We start from the raw sequence: 22,093 nt of genomic DNA, 5'->3' as shown, positions 1-22,093 counted from the left end.
CAGTGGCGCAGCGAGGGGGTGTTTTGGGGGATGAAACTCCTCCCCCCCCACCAGAGCTCAGAGAAGTTTTTAAGTTGGATCCATTTCACTTAATTGGATTATTATTACTTATAGAATAGTGTAAGGATTAATAAAATATCCATCAGACAGCCGTAAAACTTTACATTTTGAACCATACATCTGAAAATCTTTCTGGGGGAGGGCTCCAGCACCTCCCATTTACCCAGGTGGGATTTCCACACCCCCAGACACCACAGTAACAGTTGCGCCAGTTGCCCCCCTACCCTTAATTCCTAGCTGCACCCCTGAGTGGGGGCACATGTATCTTAGCAGATGAATCGCGGGTCGCCGCCACAAGGAAGAAATGAATCTTTAAAGCCCTCAACCCTCCTCCCCCCAGGTTACGTGCCTGCAGACTGACGAGCACTACGAAGTCTCCTGTAGTGTAGGTATGACCGCTTTCTCTTGTAGCCGCTTGTATTGCAGAGGCCTGTGGTCGCTCGTGTCGCTAGAGCATGTAGCCGCACATGATCCCCTCGGGGGACGATTCTAACCTAAGCCGTGTTCGTGGTACCGATGGATTCGGCGGCTCGAGGGGTTACGTGAGGACTTGCAGCCAACGGCGGCCAACGGCTCGGACGGCCATCACTGGCGATCGATAAGGCCACTGCGGTCGGCCACGGAATGGGCACGAGGACTACACGGCACCAACATGGCGCCCACCACTCAAAGACCCACGCGTCCCATTACTATTGGGTGCCTCATTCGATGGAGCAATCCAAGACACAGTAACTACCCTACTGAGGTCACTACTTCTTGTCTTAAGATCTCTCTCTCTCGTCCATTTACTCATTCAAATACACTCGATCTTTGACGGAAAGAATTCCTCGCTTGAGTTTTAATGACAACGAACCGCGTGAGACGAATTCACGAAGCCGAGGAGCAGCGAAGAAGCCATGAGCCCCTTAGCAAAAGTTCTTGACGTCACAAACTCATCTGCTTTATTCAATAGGATGAGAGGTACATGACGATCAATATTTCTAATTTCCACTGAAATTTTATAACAGTGAAAATTACTAAGTTTGATTATTCCATCATGACTGTTCAAAAGGTCCACCAAGTTACAAATCTTAAATTCACAATAAGGCCTCCTCCCTTTCATTCAATCAAAAAATCCTATTCTCTTCCTTCCCCTCCCTAGTTTTCCCAAAATTCTACCCTCCAACACCTTCTTCAACTTCCCGCTAAATACTCACTCTGTCTGTAATCCTAAGGAAAGTAATTCCATATTACTCTTCCGGTAGATTTACTCCTGAAGTAATCAATTATAGAATAAGGGGTTTTCACAATGAAGTAATTATACAGTAACTTATTGTTAGTGGCTTTTCATGGTGACTGCTACCTGAAGAATTGAGGGATTTAAATGATACACAGAGTAATAGATTGCAAGAAAAAGGGTATGCTTTTTCATTTTTACTAATCTCTGCTTCAATACTTTGTGGTATCATATGGCAATCATTGGCTGTGTGAACTCAATGGCTAGAAATAATTGCGTTCTTCACCATTGATGATTGTTAATTAGTTCGATCAATATGTCTGATCTTCTTTTATTATTGAGGAAAGTACCGCATCGACCAAATAAATCTTTCACGCAAAGATTTCATAACCGCTTCAATTCGACAATTATTGCTGTTCACTTAATTTTGGCCTAGTTAATATCAAAATGGATTCATTTTCCTTAGCTTAATTATCATAAAATGATTATATTTATCATTATTGATTCAAACCAGCACAACCCGCAGTTTTCGAAGGGTCTTCTAACAATTTCACGAAGAAAAGAGCACATATTAAACAACTGTAGAGTGAAGTTTTAATACCTACCGTTTCAATGTGAACTCTTCAAGTATTACTTGCCAACTGATCTCTCAAAGGCTTCCCTTTCCATGTCATCGTCAATTGAATTCAATGCATTCCAGGATTCAACTCTCATTTGCGGTAATATTCCTAATCCTGCCGCGTGAACGGCGGTGAAATATACAAGAATTGCCATGAGAAAAATTCCCCTGGACAGGGAATCGAACCACGGGCCTTTGGCTTTCCGTGCCACCGCGCAGACCACTACGGTATCCAGGTTCTTTTATTCCCATGGCAATTCTCACTTGCGTTGCCATCCTTGATGGAGCGCGAAGGCCTAACATCTACTACCATGAGCCTCGATATAATTGCCATGGGAATTAAAAGACCTGGATAGCGTAGTGGTCTGCGCAGTGGCCCGGAAAGCCAAAGGTCCGTGGTTCGATGTCCTGAGGAATTTTTTCTCGTGGCAATTCTTGTCTTGTTTGCTGATTTCCCCTTAGGGCCTCGCAATGCGTCAACACTTACCTCCGACCCTAATTGATTCGCGAACTCCCACCAAATACCCACCTGCAATGACGTCATACGCTGAAACCAATGGCATGGGCCGAATAAAAATCAAAGAAATCATTCTTGTCACTGAGACCATGGCTTGCATTTTTTTGAGAATGACCAACGAAAGAACTGCCATAAAAGAATATTCTTGACTTGGAATCGAATGATGGACCTTCAGCTTTGAGGGCTAATACGTAGGCTGTGAACAAAGCCTACCACCCTTAATCTCACAGACTTATTATTACTCCTCATAATTAGGAATAACTTATTCGTTTTTACTTGAAGCAGCCATTTAGAAGTATTATAATAAAAATAAAAGCACAACGAGTTCAAAATTTGGTAAATCTTCAATGCTACTCTCTCATACCTTGAATTCCATCTATAATGCTTATGGTTGGTGTTCGAAAAAACTTGTCTAAAATCCGAATCAGTAAAAATGTCAAGTTAAATCCTAGAATGATTTTTTTTACCTTGTTGATGCAGAGAGCCCAATCAAGATCGTTTAAAATAGTTTTGATGAGTTAAAATCCACAAATAAACTTACGGTATGCAGACCCGGACGACAAAAATAGTATTTGGGTAACACGAACATTTAAATTAGAATCGAAACTAAGCTACATTCACAAGACTTTCCGTAACGGGTCATTTTCAGGGTTGACTCCGAAGAAAATCTTCATTTCAAGGAGCATATTATTTAAACTGAACCAGGGATGCCGACTTACAAAAAAATATTGGCGGCGCCCCAACCGAGGATCTTGCCCCGGGAAATTTTATAAGTAGTGAGTTTTAAGTTTTTTAAGCATTATAGAAGAGTCATATGATCAATATTAGAACCGTGATAACCCGAATCTCGATATCTGGAAACTCCGGAGAAAATCGACAAGCCTGACACATTTTTCCTCACGCCCATAAACGAATTTTTTGCGAAGGTGAATGATTTTTTTCTCTGTGGATTTTCCGCACAATTTGTGCATTGCGGGTCAGTGGCGCCGACTCCATGGGGCTGGAGGGGGCCCGAGCCCCCTCAAAAATTCGTTATGGGTGTGAAGAAAAAATGTGTCAGGCTTGCCGATTTTCCCGGAGTGTCTAGATATCGAGATTCGAGTTATCAGGGTTCTAATGTTGATCCTATGACTCTTCTAAAATGCTTAAAAAACTTAAAACTTACTACTTATAAAATTTCCCAGGCCAAGATCCCCGGTTTGGGCCCCCCAAATATTTTTTGTAAGTCGGCGTCCCTGATTGAGACCAAAACGGAACCATTCATATATGCGTAAACGAAAAATTTGCGATTAAAGGGCACCACTAGATTAACGATTGAACTTTGCTCACATTCGTCCCTAAACTTCGCCCTGTTCACCTCACAGAAGGTCAGTCTCAACGGAAGTTTGGTTGTTTTTACGTGGGATGGATCTGCGAGGGGCGACTCAGTGGTTTTCTGGCATCGTCATGACTCGGTGGGTCCGGGAAGAGGGCCAAATCGCATCCACCTCCACCTCCTTCTACTCCCAACAATCGGATATCCCTCGTGGGTCGATGCAACAGTGTAGACGATCGAATCCCGACTCCCATTGGTGCACCTCAATTCCGAGGCCACGGATGTTGTTGGGTCGAGGAAAGGGCTATTGCAATCGCAAGCATCTCTCAAGGTAAGCATAGGAATAAGGAAAAAAAATGCATCTACAATAATTTTTAAAAATCAAGCCTTAATCACGCAATCATTTTCTTCCATCCCTTTGAAGGGACAGCTCCAGCGATCGCTGCAATGATGGCGAAAAAATGATCGTTTCTCGCGATCATTTTCCGCGATGCCTCCAGGGATGGAATTTCGATCCCTTTTACGATCACTCGGTACGTCCCCTTTTCCGCATAGCTTCCACCGTCTTCAGCCAATCAGAATTAACGTCCACAAACAGCGATTGCAACGCCACGAATGACTTTCATTTGAATGACAGTTGTAAATACGGAAAGTGACTGTATAAGCGATTGAAATAGGGACACTGGGAATGAACATGTGATTCAGAAAAAGTGATGGGTCGAGCAATCATTTCTTTTGTCCCTGAAAAGCTATCGCTGGAGCAATCATTCTGAAGACGGGAAAAAATGTCCGTGTGATTGCGGCTTTACCACACAAGTTTATAATTTCTTGTCAATATACTCGTTTATATCACACATCTCAAAACCAATACTCTAAGAGTAACATGAAATTACTTTCCTAATGATTACATATGGAGTGAGTATTTATCGGGAAGGGTAAGTAGAAAACGGTGTTGGAGAATAGAATGTTCGGAAAAAAGGGGGAGTAAGGGAATAAGATTTTTTGATAGAATGAAAGGTAGGAGGCCTTATTGTAAATTTAAGATGGAAGTCCATGAAGGAATAGGAGTCTGCCAGAAAACATATTAAATGCTACACAGAACACATACTAACCTACTTCAATCGGTATAATAATTTAATAGTAATAATAATAGTGAAAGTTATTCCTCGAGGGATCGTGGTATTTCAAATCCTGTGTGAAGCTTTCGGACATCCTAAATCAAAGTCCTCCAAGCGCGAGATGGCCCGGGTAAAGGAATGGCCAAGAAAGACACACACCTGTGGCTTAGTCTGGGGTGAGCTCTACACTCACCTAATCAAACCACTTTTCGGGTTGAATCACTGAGTGAGTGAAAGATCCCTCGCTAATTCGTTATTTAAGGGCATAATTAACTTTTCGTCCGGTCGCACGCGATGTCATGAGTAAGAGCCAAACACCCGGAGGGTCATATAGTCAGCATATGGCTCACGAGACGCGGTTCTCCGACATCCAATTTATACCTGCACCATTGGAAGGATTCGGACAGTGGCGCAGCGAGGGGAGGGTTTTGGGGGATAAACCCCCCCCTCCAGAGGTCACAGAAATTTTTAAGTTTAATCCATTTTATTTAATTGGATTGATATTACTAATATAATAGTGTAAGGATTAATAACATATCCCTCAGAAAGCCGTAAAACTCACTATTTTGAACCGTTTATCTTAAAATTCCGCAATTTATTAATCTCGCACCTACCGCTTATCCTGGTGGGCATTCCAGACTCCCACACACCTCGGTATTAGTTTCACCTAAACCCCTTAGCCTTAATTCCTGGCTGCGCCCCTGGATTCGGATACTGGGTCGATGACTATTACCATCGAGCAGTCGGCGTCGAACAGTCGCAACCATGTCTATCGAAAGGGCGCGATGCAGAAAACTCTGCAATACTTGCATAAGTGAAGATGTTGCCAATGGCAGATTGTGACCTCTATTGCTCTAGTTGAAGCCAAACACTTGAACGCTTGATACTAATAAAGAAAATTTCTCTCCTAACGTGGAACACTTGGAATTGATAAAGGGAGGGTAAGGAACGACCGAGATCATCGCTTCACAGTGAAAAACAATCCGAAAGCCGTAAATTGTCCTGAATCTTGATATTAAAGGCTCACAAATTAATTCGGCGCAGTACTTCGAGAGATGCAAACTCAGTCAGAAGCAACAGGCGATGTTTCCATCTTAAAGGGCGAAGCTACGAATTCTACGTGGCGGAGCTTGGAAGCAAATGGAAAGCCTCGGGCTTAAAGGTAACATAAGAGTTATCCCTCCCATTTAAATTACGAGATTTTTAACTCGTCTTGATGAGAGAATACTCATTTCTGACCGAAAAAATTCTTTCATAAACATCACTTACATTTTTGTGCTATCTTTATCGATATCCAAGATAAATCATTAAAACAAAAACAAGCGAGACGCTTCAACCGAAGCCATATATTTTGAGTGGCCACTGTCATGAGTGTTCAACATTTATGCCAAGTTACTCCTGAAGTAATCAATTATAAAATAGGGGGTTTAAAACACGTGAGTATTTTTAATAGGGCTTTTCATCGTAACCTCTACCTTAGGAATTGAGGGCTTAAAATGAGACACACAGTAATGGATTGCAACAAAAAGGATATGTTAATCCTCTTTCCAAATCTCTGCTTCAATAACTCCGCGACATTTCGCAGCAATCCTTGCGGACTCAATGGCTATAATTAATATGCTCTAAGCCATTGATAATCATTAATCGCTTCAATCAATCCGCTTGACATTTCTTTATTACTACGGTATGGTAAATACTCCACTGATCGAAACAATCTTTCACGCAAAGACTTCATATGCCGCTTTATTTCGACTACTCTAGTAGTTCACTCCATTTTGACCCCAATAACATAGAATTGAGAAAATAGATTTTTTTGTTTATTTGATTATTGGACAATGATTATATTTATCGCTCTTAATTCAACCAATCAAAACTCGCAGTGAATATATATTTTCCTTCTGCCTTCCCGCCACATAAAGGTGACATAAGATCTTACCCAGAAATGTTACTTTTGACAGTTTCAACTGCGTTTGGGTTACAATTAGGCGGGGAGGTTCAGTTGGGATGGGTAGGGTTAAAACTGAATTCTCAAGAATTTCGGGGGGGAAGTTTACCCAAGCTCCCTCGCCCGCTGGGGATATGAGTTGACCCCTGTTCACCTGTTTCGTAATGAAACGACAATCGCACGATCGAATCCTTTTGGTAGCTAAGATCGACACTAAAAATTGTCTCCTTAAAACTCAAAGTCATGTCAGGCAAAAGTGGAATCGTCGCCTATCGGATTGGGGTTACAGCACCAAAAATCATAATCTTGAACATTTCACATCGAAGGATATTGACGCCAAGGGACCGAGATTTTGAAGCTTTTTCAGAGAGCTTTCTCATATTTCATGGCCTGTCAATGGCAGAGTAGACTTATTTTGCGGCGAACCTTTATCCATCAAAAAGATTACAGAGAGGGGCATTTCGAGAACTTTTCCGGATCAATAACAATTACATGAGGTGATACGAAGCGATACGACAATGAAAATTATTATTAATTAAATAAGACATTGCAATATTTCCACTAAATTTATTTTTGCTCGACGCGTACCCTTGTTACAAAATTTTCAAGTGCAATTTCAAATGTTATTGTAAGAGCGAAATGCGTCGTTCGAAAATGAATTCCGTGTAAATATTGCAATTTCTACTATTAAACTAATGTGCCATGTAACATAAAAGATAGATAAAATTACAATGCGTATCTACTATCAGGTTATCAAACCAAGATCATCGGCCCAGAGTGATAAACCAATCACATTTGTGTGAAACAAACCATCCGAAGGTCCAAACATTTGGTATTAAATGTATATAAATAAATTACAAAATTATTTTTTTCGGATTTACCCACTTTATTTACAGTTTTCCTTTAATCAAAGTACTGCCCCAATACTACCATCTACAGAAAATAGTGTCGTGATTTTCTTTTGAGAACAAAATAGTCACTTCTCGGTACCCTGACACCCGAAGCGACGACATTTGCAAACATTGAATGAGCACGTAGCCATGTTCGACATAAAGGCTCGAGACCTGCGAAGTAAACTAATCCTAATTTACTCCCATTCTTTTCACTTCACATTCCCTCCCGCGCCTTTCGTAACGGCCATTCAACCTAAATTCCGTCTTTCTCTCTCCCAGAGATCACTTTATTTCAGACTTCCTTCCTCGCTCAACACCGCTTCGTCTACCTAGCTTTTCCTGGATTTCTCAACCCCCTTTAGAACATTAAAGAGGCAGCTCCGAAAAGCCGTCTTCTCCTGAATCTTAATTTTTTATTCTTTTGATAGATTTTTTCGTAGTTTGTATTTGTTGAAGCTGAAGATTTTAAGTATTTTATTCAATTTAATGTCCAAATGGGCTATTTTTGAAAAAATAAAAAATAACGCCTCCTAATAATATAATCTCCTCCCATCCTCCCTCAAAGAATTCCATATATGTGAGTTTATGCGCGATCGAGAATCCTCGAGTTTGATCATCCAATGTAAATTGACGTTGCTAAGTAATCTCCTTCTATATCTGGTATCATCCACATGTGATAAAATGCGCAAGTATATGGCACATGATGTTATTGTGTATCTAAGTAAGTTGATTTCTTTACTCGCTCTTGAATGGGACCAGTATGCAGTATCCAACTAAATAATGCAAGATCGCTAAAGGTGGCTGCGTAGCCAATAGCTGAGTGTTCTCTTCGTGACGGTTAAATTTAATGGAAATAAAATGTTCCGAGGCCAAAAATTGCTTCAGTTTTTACTTACTCTGAGGGAATAACATGAAGTATATATCATTCCTACTCCTACAATACCATTTCACAAAGAATGGGCCACCACTATTTCACGATGTACTGTCTTCCCGACACCGAAAATCGCTTTGGTTTTCACTTACTCAGAGGGAAGAATAGATCATTCCTGTTCCCACAATGATATTCCACAAAAAATGGGCCACCACTAATTCACGATATAATTGCTTTCCGAAGCCGAAAATCGCTTTGATTATTTCTTACTTTGAGGGAATAATACTTTTGAAGTATAGGTCATTCATGTTCCTACAATGTAAAATTCCGCAAAATAATGTGCCAGCACCATGTTTTCATGATATAATTACTTCCCGAAGCCGAAATTCGTTTTGATTTTTTCTTACTTCGAGGGAATAATACATTTGAAGTATAGATCATTCCTACTCCTACAATGCAATTCCACAAAAAAATGGGTCAGCACAATTTCACGATATATGCACTGTCAAGCCAGTGGCGTAGCCAGGAATTTCGTTCGGGGGGGGGGGGGGTCCAAAACTAGGGGGAAAATTTTTTTAAAAATGGGGTACTAAGTAATGGGTTTTAAACTAATTTTAACACTTTTCACAATCGAAAACACTTCATTTGTTTAAAAAAAATACCTTGTAAATTCATGATTTTTCAAATTTGTTTTCTTTTATTAAGGAAAATAATTGTGCTTTTATATTTCGGGGGGGGGGGGGGGGGGTCCGTACCCCACTACCCCGGCTACGCCACTGTATCGAGCAACGCAAATAAACTCTTTCGATTTGATCGTTCGACGGAAGATAACCGTCCATCTCCGACCGCTCAAGGCTGAGCTGAACGCGGTGCCGCCGACGATACCTCCCGGGACTGCAAGCGGAGCGCTGCCGGGTCTTCGTGACGGGCAGTGCCCGCTTGATAACATCGACTGCAGCCGCAGATACGCCGGAAAAAGAAACATTCTGCCGACCAACCTCGTGTGCCACTTGATTCCATTGCGATGCGAGAGCGGATGACGTATTGAATAAAGGCCTCGAGGTGGGGCTGCGGGCGTTCGATACCGACAGCACAACGCTCGATCGACTTCCAAGCGGTGGCGGAAGGATCGCAGCCAATGATCATGAGAGCGAGCGATATCACGCCTTATCGTTTAACGACGCCCCACAGGATATCGAATCTCGACGAAAATAGCCTGTTGTCCACCGCTAAGTTTTTTTTTTTAGACATTACGACCGCTCTAACGCTCGCGAATGTATCTTACATTTAAGTTTCCACCAGTGATGGGTTTAACGTCCCTTTATAGGTTGCATTAGACCCTCCAATCCCAGCATAAAAAACATTTTAGCTTTTCGATACTAAACCGTGCCACAACCGTAACCGTTCGCAAGGAATATTCGATCGTAAAGGGCAGTGGCGCAGCGAGGGGGGGTTTTGGGGGATAAACCCCCCCCCCCAGAGATCAGACAATGTTTTAAGTTTAATCTAGATTATTTATTTAGATTAATATTACTTATAGAATAGTGTAAGGAGTAATTAAATATCCCCCAGAATGCCGTAAAACTCACCATTTTTAACCATTTATCTTAATTTTTTTCCGGCGGAGGGCCCTCGCACCTCCCGCTTACCCTGGCAGGTATGCCATACCCCCAGACACCCCAGTATTAGTTGCGCCTGAAACCCCCCCTAGCCTTAACTCCTAACTGCGCCAATGGTAAAGGGAACATACCTAAGGCAAGTCATTCGATCACAGCGTGCATAGGCAAACTCAACACCGAATTTTAGGAGACTTGAGATGGATTTCATACCATTCGTCAGTGAAGTAACTATGGGGGGGATGAAGGGGATAGATCCCCCCAGAGCCTCAAAGAAGAATATTGTTATAAAACTATTGCCTAATTTTGATGTATAATAACTGCATCAACTTAAAGTTAAATTTTAAGTACCAAAATTATACAAAATCATTTCCAGGCATGTCATTTTTCAAAAACTTTCTCGGATCCCGATTGCTTGGGGGGGAAGTCGCCCCCTAGGCCTCTCATCCCCCCCAAAGCATATTCCTTGTTACTCCACTGCCACTCGTGATTTTAGTGAGACTTAAATTTTACAGAGGAAATGCAGCGACTGGCAACGGTAATCCGACAGAGTGGTGGTTTCATGGATTTCTTCAATTATTTTATATTAAAATAAATACGAAATTTGTTAAAAGGCATGTTATCCTGTTTTTTTATTCTCTGAGACGGTGCCTAAGGGTATACCTATGCATTGGCACAGAGATACAGCGGGATAGTGTGGAGATAAATAGAAAAAAATCCAGTTCACTGTACGTACAATTTCTACAATACACCAAACCCTTCGTTTCTATCTTTGCCCTATACAGGTAGATAATGACCGATATGCTAACTAATTTTGCTTCTCGCATCACATGCTGATAGCAAAAAGGTCAATAGCACTCGGGACCAAATGATATTTTAAAGGCGTATGAGCCTAAAAGCGTAAAACATATACCAAGTAGAATGTCGTAACGATGTAGGTAAAAAGCCGCAACCACCATTCCGCCGAACAAGGCAGCGTAATCCCAATTATTTATTTTTTAGAGGTAAGAAAGTTAAGGTTTGGGAGGCATCGTAAGTTTCCGGTTTCCCGTACATGAAATAGAACTCAGAGTATTCTTACTCTGACTGAGTAATAGAACAATAATGTAATCCTGGGTTCACTAGAACAATGGTTATCCTTGAGATCCACTTAGGCTTCGCCAAACAAACTGGTTACCAAGCGATACTGCGAACCTGCTTAGTCAGCATTTTCCATCTGTGGAAACCAAGAAGCAAGCAGAAAATGACTGCAATAACACCGTAATGATGGTTAAAGTGTCGCGTGAAAAAGGGACACCGCTGTCATTTTCTCACCGTAAAAAGAGGATAATGTTATGGAAACAAGGATAATGTATACTTACTTCACGACAAGAAAAAAATAACTGGCGGAAAATTTAAGTTAGCGCGAACTTAGAGCAGCGATTGCTAATAATCTTTTCAGTTCCGTCGGTTCCCTAAAGTAGGTAATATTGGCGGCGTAGGTTAACATGGATTTGAATTCGTTGTGCCAATAGCAAAAAGAATCAAGTCCATTTTGATCGTACGAAGGGAACCTCAATGGATTTAAACAACCCTTTCTTCAGAAATTAGCGGCATTTCTACAGTAATAACTTAAGGAAAGGGCTTAAAAAAATGAATGCCTCAAGTGACACTTTTTAAAGTAACCTTTGACATATATTTCTTCGTCGAAGGTAGAAATGAATAGGCAACCGACAACAACAGTCTCACTGCTCTACTCCACAAGAATACTAGAATGGCGGGAAATATCATTGTACAGTGGAAACATTCGAAATGTGGTACTACTGAAGAATGATGAAAATAAAATGGATCGACCGAGTAAATAATGACTTAACTTGGTTGGCCGCAGTATGAGATATGACAGGGTGATGAAAACAATCGTAGGACAGGTAGAAGGGCAAGGGACGGCCCCGAATGAGTTACATGGAACAGGTTATCGAAGATGTAAACGAGAAAGTAATCGTCACTACGAAAAGACAAGCGGATAGGAGAGCGGAATGGAGAGCTGCGTCAAGCCAATCTTAGCATTGTTGACTACAATGGGTGCTTTCCATTCATCGACACACGTCGACTCAAGTCGACTTGCGTCGCGGATTTCGTGTTCCATTCTATGTGAGTCGCCGACTGTTGTGACAAGTCAACAAACGGATACGCGCAGGAATTGGAGAGTTATAAACAGTTACCGTGAGTCGATACTAGTCGACGCGTGAGTCGCATGAATGGAAAGCACCCAATGATGATGAAGAAGAGACATTTTCAGTTAACTGTATGTGAATTAAGACTAATAATGGCTTCAAAATTTTGAGTGCGCACCACGCAAACAAAAGTGAAACGTAGTCTTATCAAGCGAAATAAATATATCGTCAGAGAAAAAAACACGTCGTTTATTTTTTTGGAGACCGAGGATAAGCATTCTCTCGGAAAATTTCTTCATAAAATAACTCTCATAAATTTTTCGGCGAGCTTATAAGAAGTGTACAAGTATTAATATATAACTACCTCTTCCAGCAATACAGATTTACATCATATCATTTAACAAGTCACATCTTTCAGAATGTGACTTGGTCACGAATATTCTCTCACCTTCACAGTACGTGCTCGCAAACTTCCCCGGATTCACGATGGCTATCGTGTCCAATTAAGAGAGGTAAAATGAACGAACCTCTTCCTTTTGGCGGGGGTCACTGACCTACTCAGACCTCTGGGGTCCCATGTTTCGATTGACATAGGTGCTTGATAAAAGAAATTAAATCAAAGACGCACAATGAATTCTACGAATTTTACAGTAGTTTGACGCCCCACAGCAATTTATAATTGCAATTGTAATGAACGATAAATGCCCGACTTTTCATTTTATTAGTTAAGTAAGACATTGCAACATTTCTAATGAATTTATTTTCGCACGATGGTTTCGTTGCTACAACAACATTTTCAAAAATAAACATTACCATTTTTAACTTTAATTTTAATTTTATTAATTTAATTTAAAGCTTTTTAAAGAATATTAATAACTTCCGCCCCATCGTGCCGCATGTCATACGAATTTTCATTTTTTTTGTGACAAGGAGAGCCAATTCTATAACAAGGGGATTATCTACTGGCCATTATGTTTACGTCCTCTCTAGACTCAAGGAAATTCCCTTTAAATGAAGGAAATTATTCCTCTAGCGATGAAAACAAAGGAAAAAAAACCTTGGACCACGTTCGAACCCTCCGCTTTCGGGTGCGAATGAACACCTTTCTTCTCCTTTCGAAGAGCGACCCGTTCCACCCCATCCTGCCTGATTTGGTTTCGATGCGTGGATGTAGGTCGAGGGCTTTACAAAACGGTTCAACACAAAGACGTTGATGTAAGTCATTCTACATCCATCTATTCTGCGTGAACATGCCACAGGAATTCATCTCGTACCATATTCATGAGGTAATAGATACGATTTAGCATTTCTGACAAATTAAATGCACACTTTCGACGACAGCTTACAGGTCTTTTTGTACCAGTTTTTTTTAAATTAAATATACCAATGATAGATGATGATGTGAGATCACCACCTACACAAAATTGAAGCGCAAAAAATTAAACCAAAATTATTAAATTATCATTCGAAAAGGCGTATAACAGAATATTCTCGAATTAGAAATGTATATACATCAATTTGACGAAATATCGTCAAAAATAATCAAAAGTGTACTTCCTACGATCGGGAAACATGAGATAGGAATTGCATTGGTAGCAGGGGCGGTCTCAAGGTGGTTGGGGGCCCTCGTTATTGAGGTATTCGCGGGTTCTTCTCTTGAAAATACTAGGAAATTAGATGCCCGGAAATTGATTTTTACGCATTTCTGGTTCGAAAAAATACTAGATATAAGTTCATAAAAAACAGAGTTTTCGTAAAAACAATGCTGTAAAGATTGAGAATTTCACAGCTTATAAAATTTAATAATGCATTGAGGTTCTATTAACCATGCAGAGAATTTTTTCCTTGAAACCTCAGTGAAATCTAAAAAAAAATATTCGAAAATAACCTTTTCGAATTACCCTTTCAAAAAAGCATCAGATTCTCCTTACTTTTTTGACGCCTTTATTTGATTCAATTTTTGTATGATCTTTCTACACTGATTACGTTGTAAATAAAGCAAGTGATGAAAACGCAGAATTTTACAATGGCAAAAAAACATTGTTTCAATAATAATAGTCTTTTTTATTCCACCCTTCGCACGTGCTTCACGATAGACGCGAGCGTTGAGGGGTCACCCTAAGCTAGAGACCCTCGGCGATCGCGGACCAGACGACCTGGCCAGACCGCCCCTGATTGGTGGGGAAAAAGTTAATAGAGAAAATAAGTGCGGTCCACCAGAATTTGCGACGCAGTCACAACTGTTGCCGTCATAATAAAATGGAACAATCTGGGAGAGCATTCCATTTAATTCAAATGAAAACAGTTTTTAATTTAAAAAAATACTAAAATATGCATCATAAAAGTAGGAGTAACGACAAAGTTTGACTTCTATGATGCATTCAAGAATGAACTCCATTCAAATTTTATGCCAGTAAGATCAAATCAGAGGTAAATCGAGTATTTATTGCAGTTACAAAAAATATGAAAATAATTCTTCGAAAAATAACCATAAACCAAGAATGCCCGAAAACGTTCATAACTTACGAGAACCAAAGAAATTTTCTTTTGGGATTCTGCGATCTCGATAAGTTTCTCTCGTTGATGGGGATCGCACTTTGCACACACAAAAGATTTTTTTTCTGCCATCGAGGACACCTAGCACATCAACGTTTTAAATATATAGCATTCTTTCGATGATTCCCTCGCGGTCGTGTATTTTACTCATGAGGTACTTCGTTAATTTTTTTTTCATGATTTGAATTACACCGTCTTATTATTTCAATGTAAATTACTTGCTGTCAGCAGAGCACAGAGGACAATAATATGTGTACAAACTTGAAATTTGGATGGCAGGTAGCTTTTAGACTGTATCACCTACTTACATTATATAGAAATACGAGATTTCCGGAAAGTATTTGAATGCAGAGTAAGACGAGGTAATTGCTCCATTAAAAAAACTTCTTAATCCCGATGTGGACTTCTCGGATAACTGTTTCATATATTTAGTAATAACCACTGTAGCTCTTTAATTAAAAATTTCTTCGTAGGGGGAAGTGATGATTCAGGCATATTAGAACACCCTCCCTACGCTCCTGTGCTAATGATAGATACTTATTACTTCCGACGTAGTTAAAAAATTCTGGAGTTTAATAGCGGCATAAGAGCTAGAACAGCATTATCTAAGCGCCTTGTGGTGTCGCGTCGTTTTTCTTGGCATTACTACAGGCAACTTTTCGTCCGATTGCAAGAATTTTAAAAAGCCGGTGATATTTGTCGAACTACGAGGAAATGGACGAGGTGAAGGAAGATAGGACAAGAAGCGGTTTATCATTAACAGAAAAAAATTCTCCGGGATGAAAGAAAAGTGCAGCTTTTTCAGCTTCCCGGAGTATCCAGTTAATTAATTGCTTTCCGTATATACTGATCACAATTAATATGGTGATCGGAAATTTCATATTTCTTCGATGTCTGTTTTTTCTGATGCTTACCAATAGATATTAAAAGATCGGATGCGTTATAATTTACTTGTGGTTAAGAATCAGGTGCAACGAAAGGGTAGTTCGCAGCTGTATATATGGAGGGCGCGGATACCTAGACGTAAATGGAATTTTGAACGGTAGTTGAAGGCACTATCTTACTTGAGAATTGCTAAGCTTAATTATGACTGGAGTCATAGCTAAGTGCGGTTAGTTTAGCGACTTTTTTCTCCGATTAAATCTTACTGAGCACTGCCCTGATAAAAATTACCCAGCCGCACCACCAGGGAACCTTTTCGTTTCTGACAAGGCTGTATATGAAGAATCAATACAATATACTTATCGTGAGTATATATAATTTCTCTGTGGCAATGACAATTGAGGTATTTCTGTAATTTGGCGCGCATTTAACCTATTTTCAATATGGCCGCAAGCCGAAATTCTCATTAAAAGATTATAATGGTGCATTCTCATAATGTCCCCTCTGTATAACCTTACTTTGGGCTGCGGCCTCCCACGGGTAAGATTCCGAGGCGGTAGCGCCGCTATCCGGGAGAAAGGAGAGGAGGAAAGATAGGTTATCGTGGTTGCGATAGAAGAAAAGACTTATGGGGATAATTCTAAAGATTACGGGGCAAGGTGAAGGAAAGGAAGAGACGAGTGGGAACCGAATTCTCTTTCCCGTCCGGTTAAAAAGCAACTGTCTGAAACGGGTCAACCCGTGCCGTGATGCGACGAGGTTGTACCCACTGGACGCCGAGTCCAGAAATATCCACTGCCTCGCTCGTTCCATCGACAGCCGCCGCGCCGTTGCTGGGTTCCTCGGGCTCCGTTGCGCGACTGTTGGCCTTCGCTGCCGTCCGCCATCTTGCTCGCGATTGCGTCACGAAATTAACGTCTGCGAGCGTCCTTTCTCGGTCTGCAAGCACGGGCGCGGCTTAGCGTGAGGTCCGCGAACGACACAACGCCGGCCTTTTTTGGACCGGCGAGGAGGCGAGATGTGTATATTTTCTGATGCATCCGGAGGCTTTTAAAGACGATAGTCTTGGGAGGGCGAGGAAAGCCATTGGTCGGGGAGGCTCTTGTGAGTGCCAAACCGTGAAAAGGGCGGCCACAGATCAGCGTGTGCCTCAGTCTCAAGTATATACCACGGTATCGATACTGTTAGAGGGCTGACAATGAGATCTTTCACCGCAACAGTGATTAGTTTTCGAAGTTCTCCACTTCTGACGCGAATAAACAAAACGCGATGGGTCGCACCTTTTTTTTTTTAGCACGGATATGAATTGGGTCCAATCCACCGAAAGGAAAGCCAGAATTAACCCCCATACGCTCCATTATCCGCCAATATGTAAAGACTCGTCCTTTGAAAACGCTTCTCAATTTTTGTATATATATATATATTTCATCAAGCATTTCTAACATCATTGCGCAACTGAAGGAATTAGGAAAAGAGCATAGAGGAGGACGACTAACTTCACAGATTCGGTAATCACTCACAGGAAATCCGATTATCACGATTTTTGAATGCCATCCGTTTTAAATATCTAATTGAAAATGAATTCTTGGCTCTAATTTCGCTTCCGGAAAAAAGAATTGCCGATCATCTTGTAACCGGACTTCCAGAAAACGGAAATTTTGCTTATTGATTAATTACGCCGCTTATCATAATCAAATTCCATAACAATGATAACGCCAGCAACATAGCACGTCATGTCAAGCCACTACATCTATAACAAAATAAAATTCTTCATTAACTCCTCAGAAACCACTATTATTCCTTTCAATTTTCTTCCTAACAACTAAAATAAGTCTAACCAACCGAACAGCTTCCCCGTCTCTGCTAGGAAAATGCTCTTGTTCCCCACGGTAGCGACATCCAGGTGTGCATCTGCTCCCATAATAAATAAAACAAGGCTAAGCAACGCTCCCGAGGATCATGGCGGCGGGCGCATGGAGCGAGCGCGGAGAGGAGCAACACGAGATGACACGGTGTCCGTCCGCAAGGTCATGCCGTCGACGCCCTCCAATTCGATCGCATTCCCCTTCATGAAGCATTGCCTCCTCCTCGAAATGAAAAACGAGATAGAGAGGTTGAGGAGGTGGACACTCGCAGGCAAGGCACTCAGTCAAGCGCGCACACAGACACATAGTAAGGATTCGCGATCCAGCGGCGGCGTCGGAGGGAGGCCTCGGACGACGACGCAGAGCTTTCGGCGGGTGCGGGGAGGGGGCGGTAATGCCGGCGATATCGTCATCGATCGGCAACCTACCGGAAAAGGGTCCTTTGCGAACCATCCTCGAGGTGGCGCACAGCCGCCGCCAGCGCCTCCATCTTGCTTCGCACTAGCGGCGGCCAAAGAAAAGACTACGCCTGAACACGTGCAGAGACCCCTCTCCCACGCCCGTCCCTCCGAAGGATACGGCGAGGGAAGAAAATAGGGCACCAATGCGACCTCACCACCCGCATTCCTGCGCCTCCGAAAACTGAAAAGACCCGCCATCCACTCCGCGAGGACGTCAATAGGCGAGCTCGGTCGAGAGACGGGCTGCGTCCCCAGTCGCTTCGTCACATCCGAGCCTCCATTACCGCCGCCCGAAGAGCGTTATCTCTCCCTCCCGAGGCAAAGTCGGCGAGCTGAGCGCATTTCAAAATCATGCGACGAGGATGCACAGACGGCGATCCGGTGACGATTGTCGGCGGCCGTGACCCAATTGAAATCGTTCGCGGCGCGCGGATGCATTCATTCGAAAACAAATAACAAACCTCGTTGCTAGGTAAACAAACTATATTTTCGCATCCACTCGCCGGTGTACTAGAAGACCGCGACCGTGGATACGAAGGGTAAAAAGGGAGTAGGATTGTAGAAATTAATGGGACCGGCCAGCATATTGAAGTAAGACAAACACCCTCGACGACGAAAAGGACGCTTGGGGCGCCGCCGAGCGAGCAGAAGCAGCGGGAGGCGGCACCAACCTTCCCCCCTTCTCCGCACACGGAACACACACCTCGGCGAGATCATCGCAAGCGGGCCGGGTTTATAAAGTCGGTAACGGCGGCACGAGTTCCCTCTTCTGCGATATTCTCGGGCGCCTGACGGGGGTGTGGGGCCGATGAAGTTTCCTCCAAGCGGGGAGGTGACGGAAAGGGCCGGGTGTGGCGTGTGCTCTCTGCGCCGCTGCCTCCCCCTCCCGAGAGGAGCAGAGCAGACCTCTTCCCCGACTCGGAGCCTCGTCCATCGACTCTCGTCTTCGGTCGGCCACGCTGCGCATGCGCCGCCGGCCATGCATATTTCACCGGGGACCACGTGGCGACCGAGAGAACGCCGGGGACCGAGGCGCTCTCTCACGCGAGGAAGATCGAGAGAATACACGGGCGAGAACAAAAGAGAAACAGAATCCGCGCCGGCCATAAATTATGGTCTCGGGGATCAATCCTGCTACCCGAATCCAAAACAGAACTGGTGGCACGCATGCGCCATCACACACATTCCGAAAACTGTTTCCGTGGCGTCGAGGAATCCAAGAGAAACGCGGCGCGTGCAAGACTCTCGGCGCGCGCAAGACTCTCGATGAGGAAGGTCGAAGAACAAACTAGCAGGCGAAATGGTTAATGTGCGGATGGGAGCAGTGGCTAAGGGATCGAAATCCTCACGCCGCGGGGATCGATCCCCGGACCTCAAGTAGAGAGGGGCGCGTCGGCCGTCGACCCTGAAGGGGGGCGGGGGGAGTCTGCGTCCGCGCCCCTTCCACCGCACCCGAGTCCCCATACCGCGCGCGCGATGAGGCGGGCACCGCCCACCCGCTATATCGATTCCCCCGCCCCCGTGCCCCGGAAACTGCGGGGGAGTGTGAGAGGACACCCCCAGCGACCCTCACGGAAGGAGCGACTCACACACACACACGCCCCCGGGGGCAGTTATTCAGCCGAGAGGAAAGCCGGCCGGTAAGCGACGATGGCCGGCCTACTGGCGCCCCTTCAACCCAGCCCCCTTCCCCGGCAACAGATAACTAAAGCCTCAAGCCAAGTATGATCTGGCGATTTCCCCGGCGTGATGCGTCGTGGAAGAGTATTCGGGTTCTCCACCGTGTCATCGTTTCCATTACATTCTATTCTTAATTCGCGACGTATATTTCTACCGAAGCTACATTGTACTTACCCCGAGGATAGAATTTACACTAATCTGAAACAACAGTAGGAATACAGGAGGCAGTTAATTAATCCCTGTAAATATCGGCATTTATGTAAGCATAAATCCATTAGCCTAGCCAGAAACTCCACTCCATCCCCCCGCAGAGAAAAAATTGAGAAGACTGTAACCCGAGTTCCGCGACCTCACGCGCTCGCACCATCCGCAGACTAAAGCCCCTCCGCCGGAAATCGATATGACAGACGGGTGCGTCCTTCCAACGCCCTTCACAAACTTCCACGCGAGGGAGAGATACATGACAGGCCACCGCCCAAGTGATGATAACGAAAGAGGTAAAACAAAGTGGGGAAAGAACAACTTTGGCGGAGACCGTCCCAAGGGGAGAACACCTCGAGATAGATTCGCTTTCGCAAGAGCCAAAAGAGACGCAACGCACCTTATTTCTTGCACCGCCGAAGAGTTCCTATTCTCTCAGAAGATCCGATGCCTCGCGTGGCGGTTGACTCTTGACCACCAACAAGATAACTCGCTGGCCTTCGTCCTCCACGTCCAAAGTCCCGCCTGGCTGCCGCACTGCAGGATCAAGAGAGGCTTCGAAACACGGGAGGAGGAGGACGTCGTAGACGACGGGATATGCCTTGCGAAACCCCTCAGCCGCGCCTCCGCCGCCTCGCTGGTCGCGCAGCTATAGAGGGAGAAGAGAGAGAGGGAGGTGGGGGAGGCCACCGCCGAACGAACGCAGGTGGAGCCCTTTTAAAAACAACGGCGGAGCGACACTGCAGCAGGCACCACCGACAGACACCACGAACGCACCGCGGCCTCCGCTGCTCTTTCGCCCACCACCACCCCCCCGAAGACCAGCGGCTCGGTCCCCCCCCCCCCACCTCCCTAGCTTTTCTTGCCCGCCGCTCCCAGCTCTCTCTTCCGCTCACTTAGACCAAGTAGGCGCGGGGAGGGAGGGCGAGCTCCCTGCTCAGCGGACCGACCAACAGCCAGCCGAGCCGCCGTCGCTCAAAAGAGCCAGATGGAGTCCCTTTGCATGTCGGAGAGAGAGAGAATACCCACGGCACGCAGACAAGCACGTAGCCAGGCGCAGGGCTTCAGCTAACCCCCCCTGAAATCTTCTTCCCGAGTGCCGACTACCCGCGATACATTTACTGAGGAGACCACTCGCCCTGGGGCATCTATCCTCCATTATTCGACATAGTTGCATTCCTTTACGTCTGCCAAATTATCAACGATGAATTCAACTTTCAGCATTATGCGAACGAAGTATAAAGCCGATGTAATGAAATGTATGGTTTTCCGAGGAGTGCGAATTGACAAAAAATATGATCATGGGCAACCCCGATACCTACAAAGCAACTCCAGAAGCATATATACCTAAGTACCTTAAGATAGGGGTTATCCATGATATTGCGGTCGAAGACGTCATATTCCACCACAAGGCATATCGTTAATAATTACCTCTCTATAATATGGGTTAGAAACATTTATCGGAACAGCGAGCTGGATGTTAAATGGACATCACCACACGCAAGGCCGTAGGGAGTAGGGGGGTCAAGGGCTTCAAGCCCCCCCACAATGGTAGGGGAAATACGGTCTCAAGTACACCCCCTATTACTCACTCTTCAAGTGACCCCCTGAAATTTTTCTTGAATGTGATTAAAACATTAAATTTGAATCATCCTCCGATACGCACTCCCGTGATCTAGATAAGTACATAAGAAATTAATTATTATCGGTTTTGGGGCCAAGAGGTTTCCAACCTGTTCCATGGAATAAGGTTTAATGACAGCGATAAAATGTTTAACGAGAGAAAAATGTAATATATCTCACCATTATTTCAATTGAATCAACTGAATGTGTTGTAAAGGCCGTCGATGGACTTATATTTTCTAACAATACCATTTCAGTGACGTGTATAGATAGCATTTGCTAAGCTCTTACGGAAAAATGGAGGGACGAGAGAAATAGGCAAGAAATGATAACTAGTCTCTCTTCATAGCTCGGGAAAATGCCGATAAGTTGAGGCAGAAGGCATGACGTTCAAGCTAGGGGTCTCAATTCGTCATTGAGGTCAAATGCGCTTGCGGGCAATAGGGATGATGAAAGCCAAGGAAGACACGCTAACAGAAAACCCGGCGCCAGCACTAAACTA

The 22,093-nt window shown here is 43.7% G+C and overlaps 1 protein-coding gene across 1 annotated transcript in view; it reads right to left on the bottom strand.

Annotated features, from left to right (window-relative positions):
- Positions 1 to 20,543, bottom strand: part of LOC124155494 — a 316,456-nt gene extending 295,913 nt beyond the window's left edge. Inside the window, exon 1 of the mRNA XM_046529351.1 lies at positions 20,369 to 20,543. The gene's annotated coding sequence lies outside the window, so the exon portion shown is untranslated. The remainder of the gene's footprint in view (positions 1 to 20,368) is intronic.
- Between the last annotated feature and the right edge of the window lie 1,550 nt (positions 20,544 to 22,093).

The sequence above is a fragment of the Ischnura elegans genome, chromosome 3, assembly GCF_921293095.1.
Source record: "Ischnura elegans chromosome 3, ioIscEleg1.1, whole genome shotgun sequence".
In the NCBI taxonomy this organism is placed as follows: Eukaryota; Metazoa; Arthropoda; class Insecta; order Odonata; family Coenagrionidae; genus Ischnura; species Ischnura elegans.
Note: the sequence above shows the minus strand (reverse complement) of the source record. Positions and strands in the feature narration are given on the sequence as shown.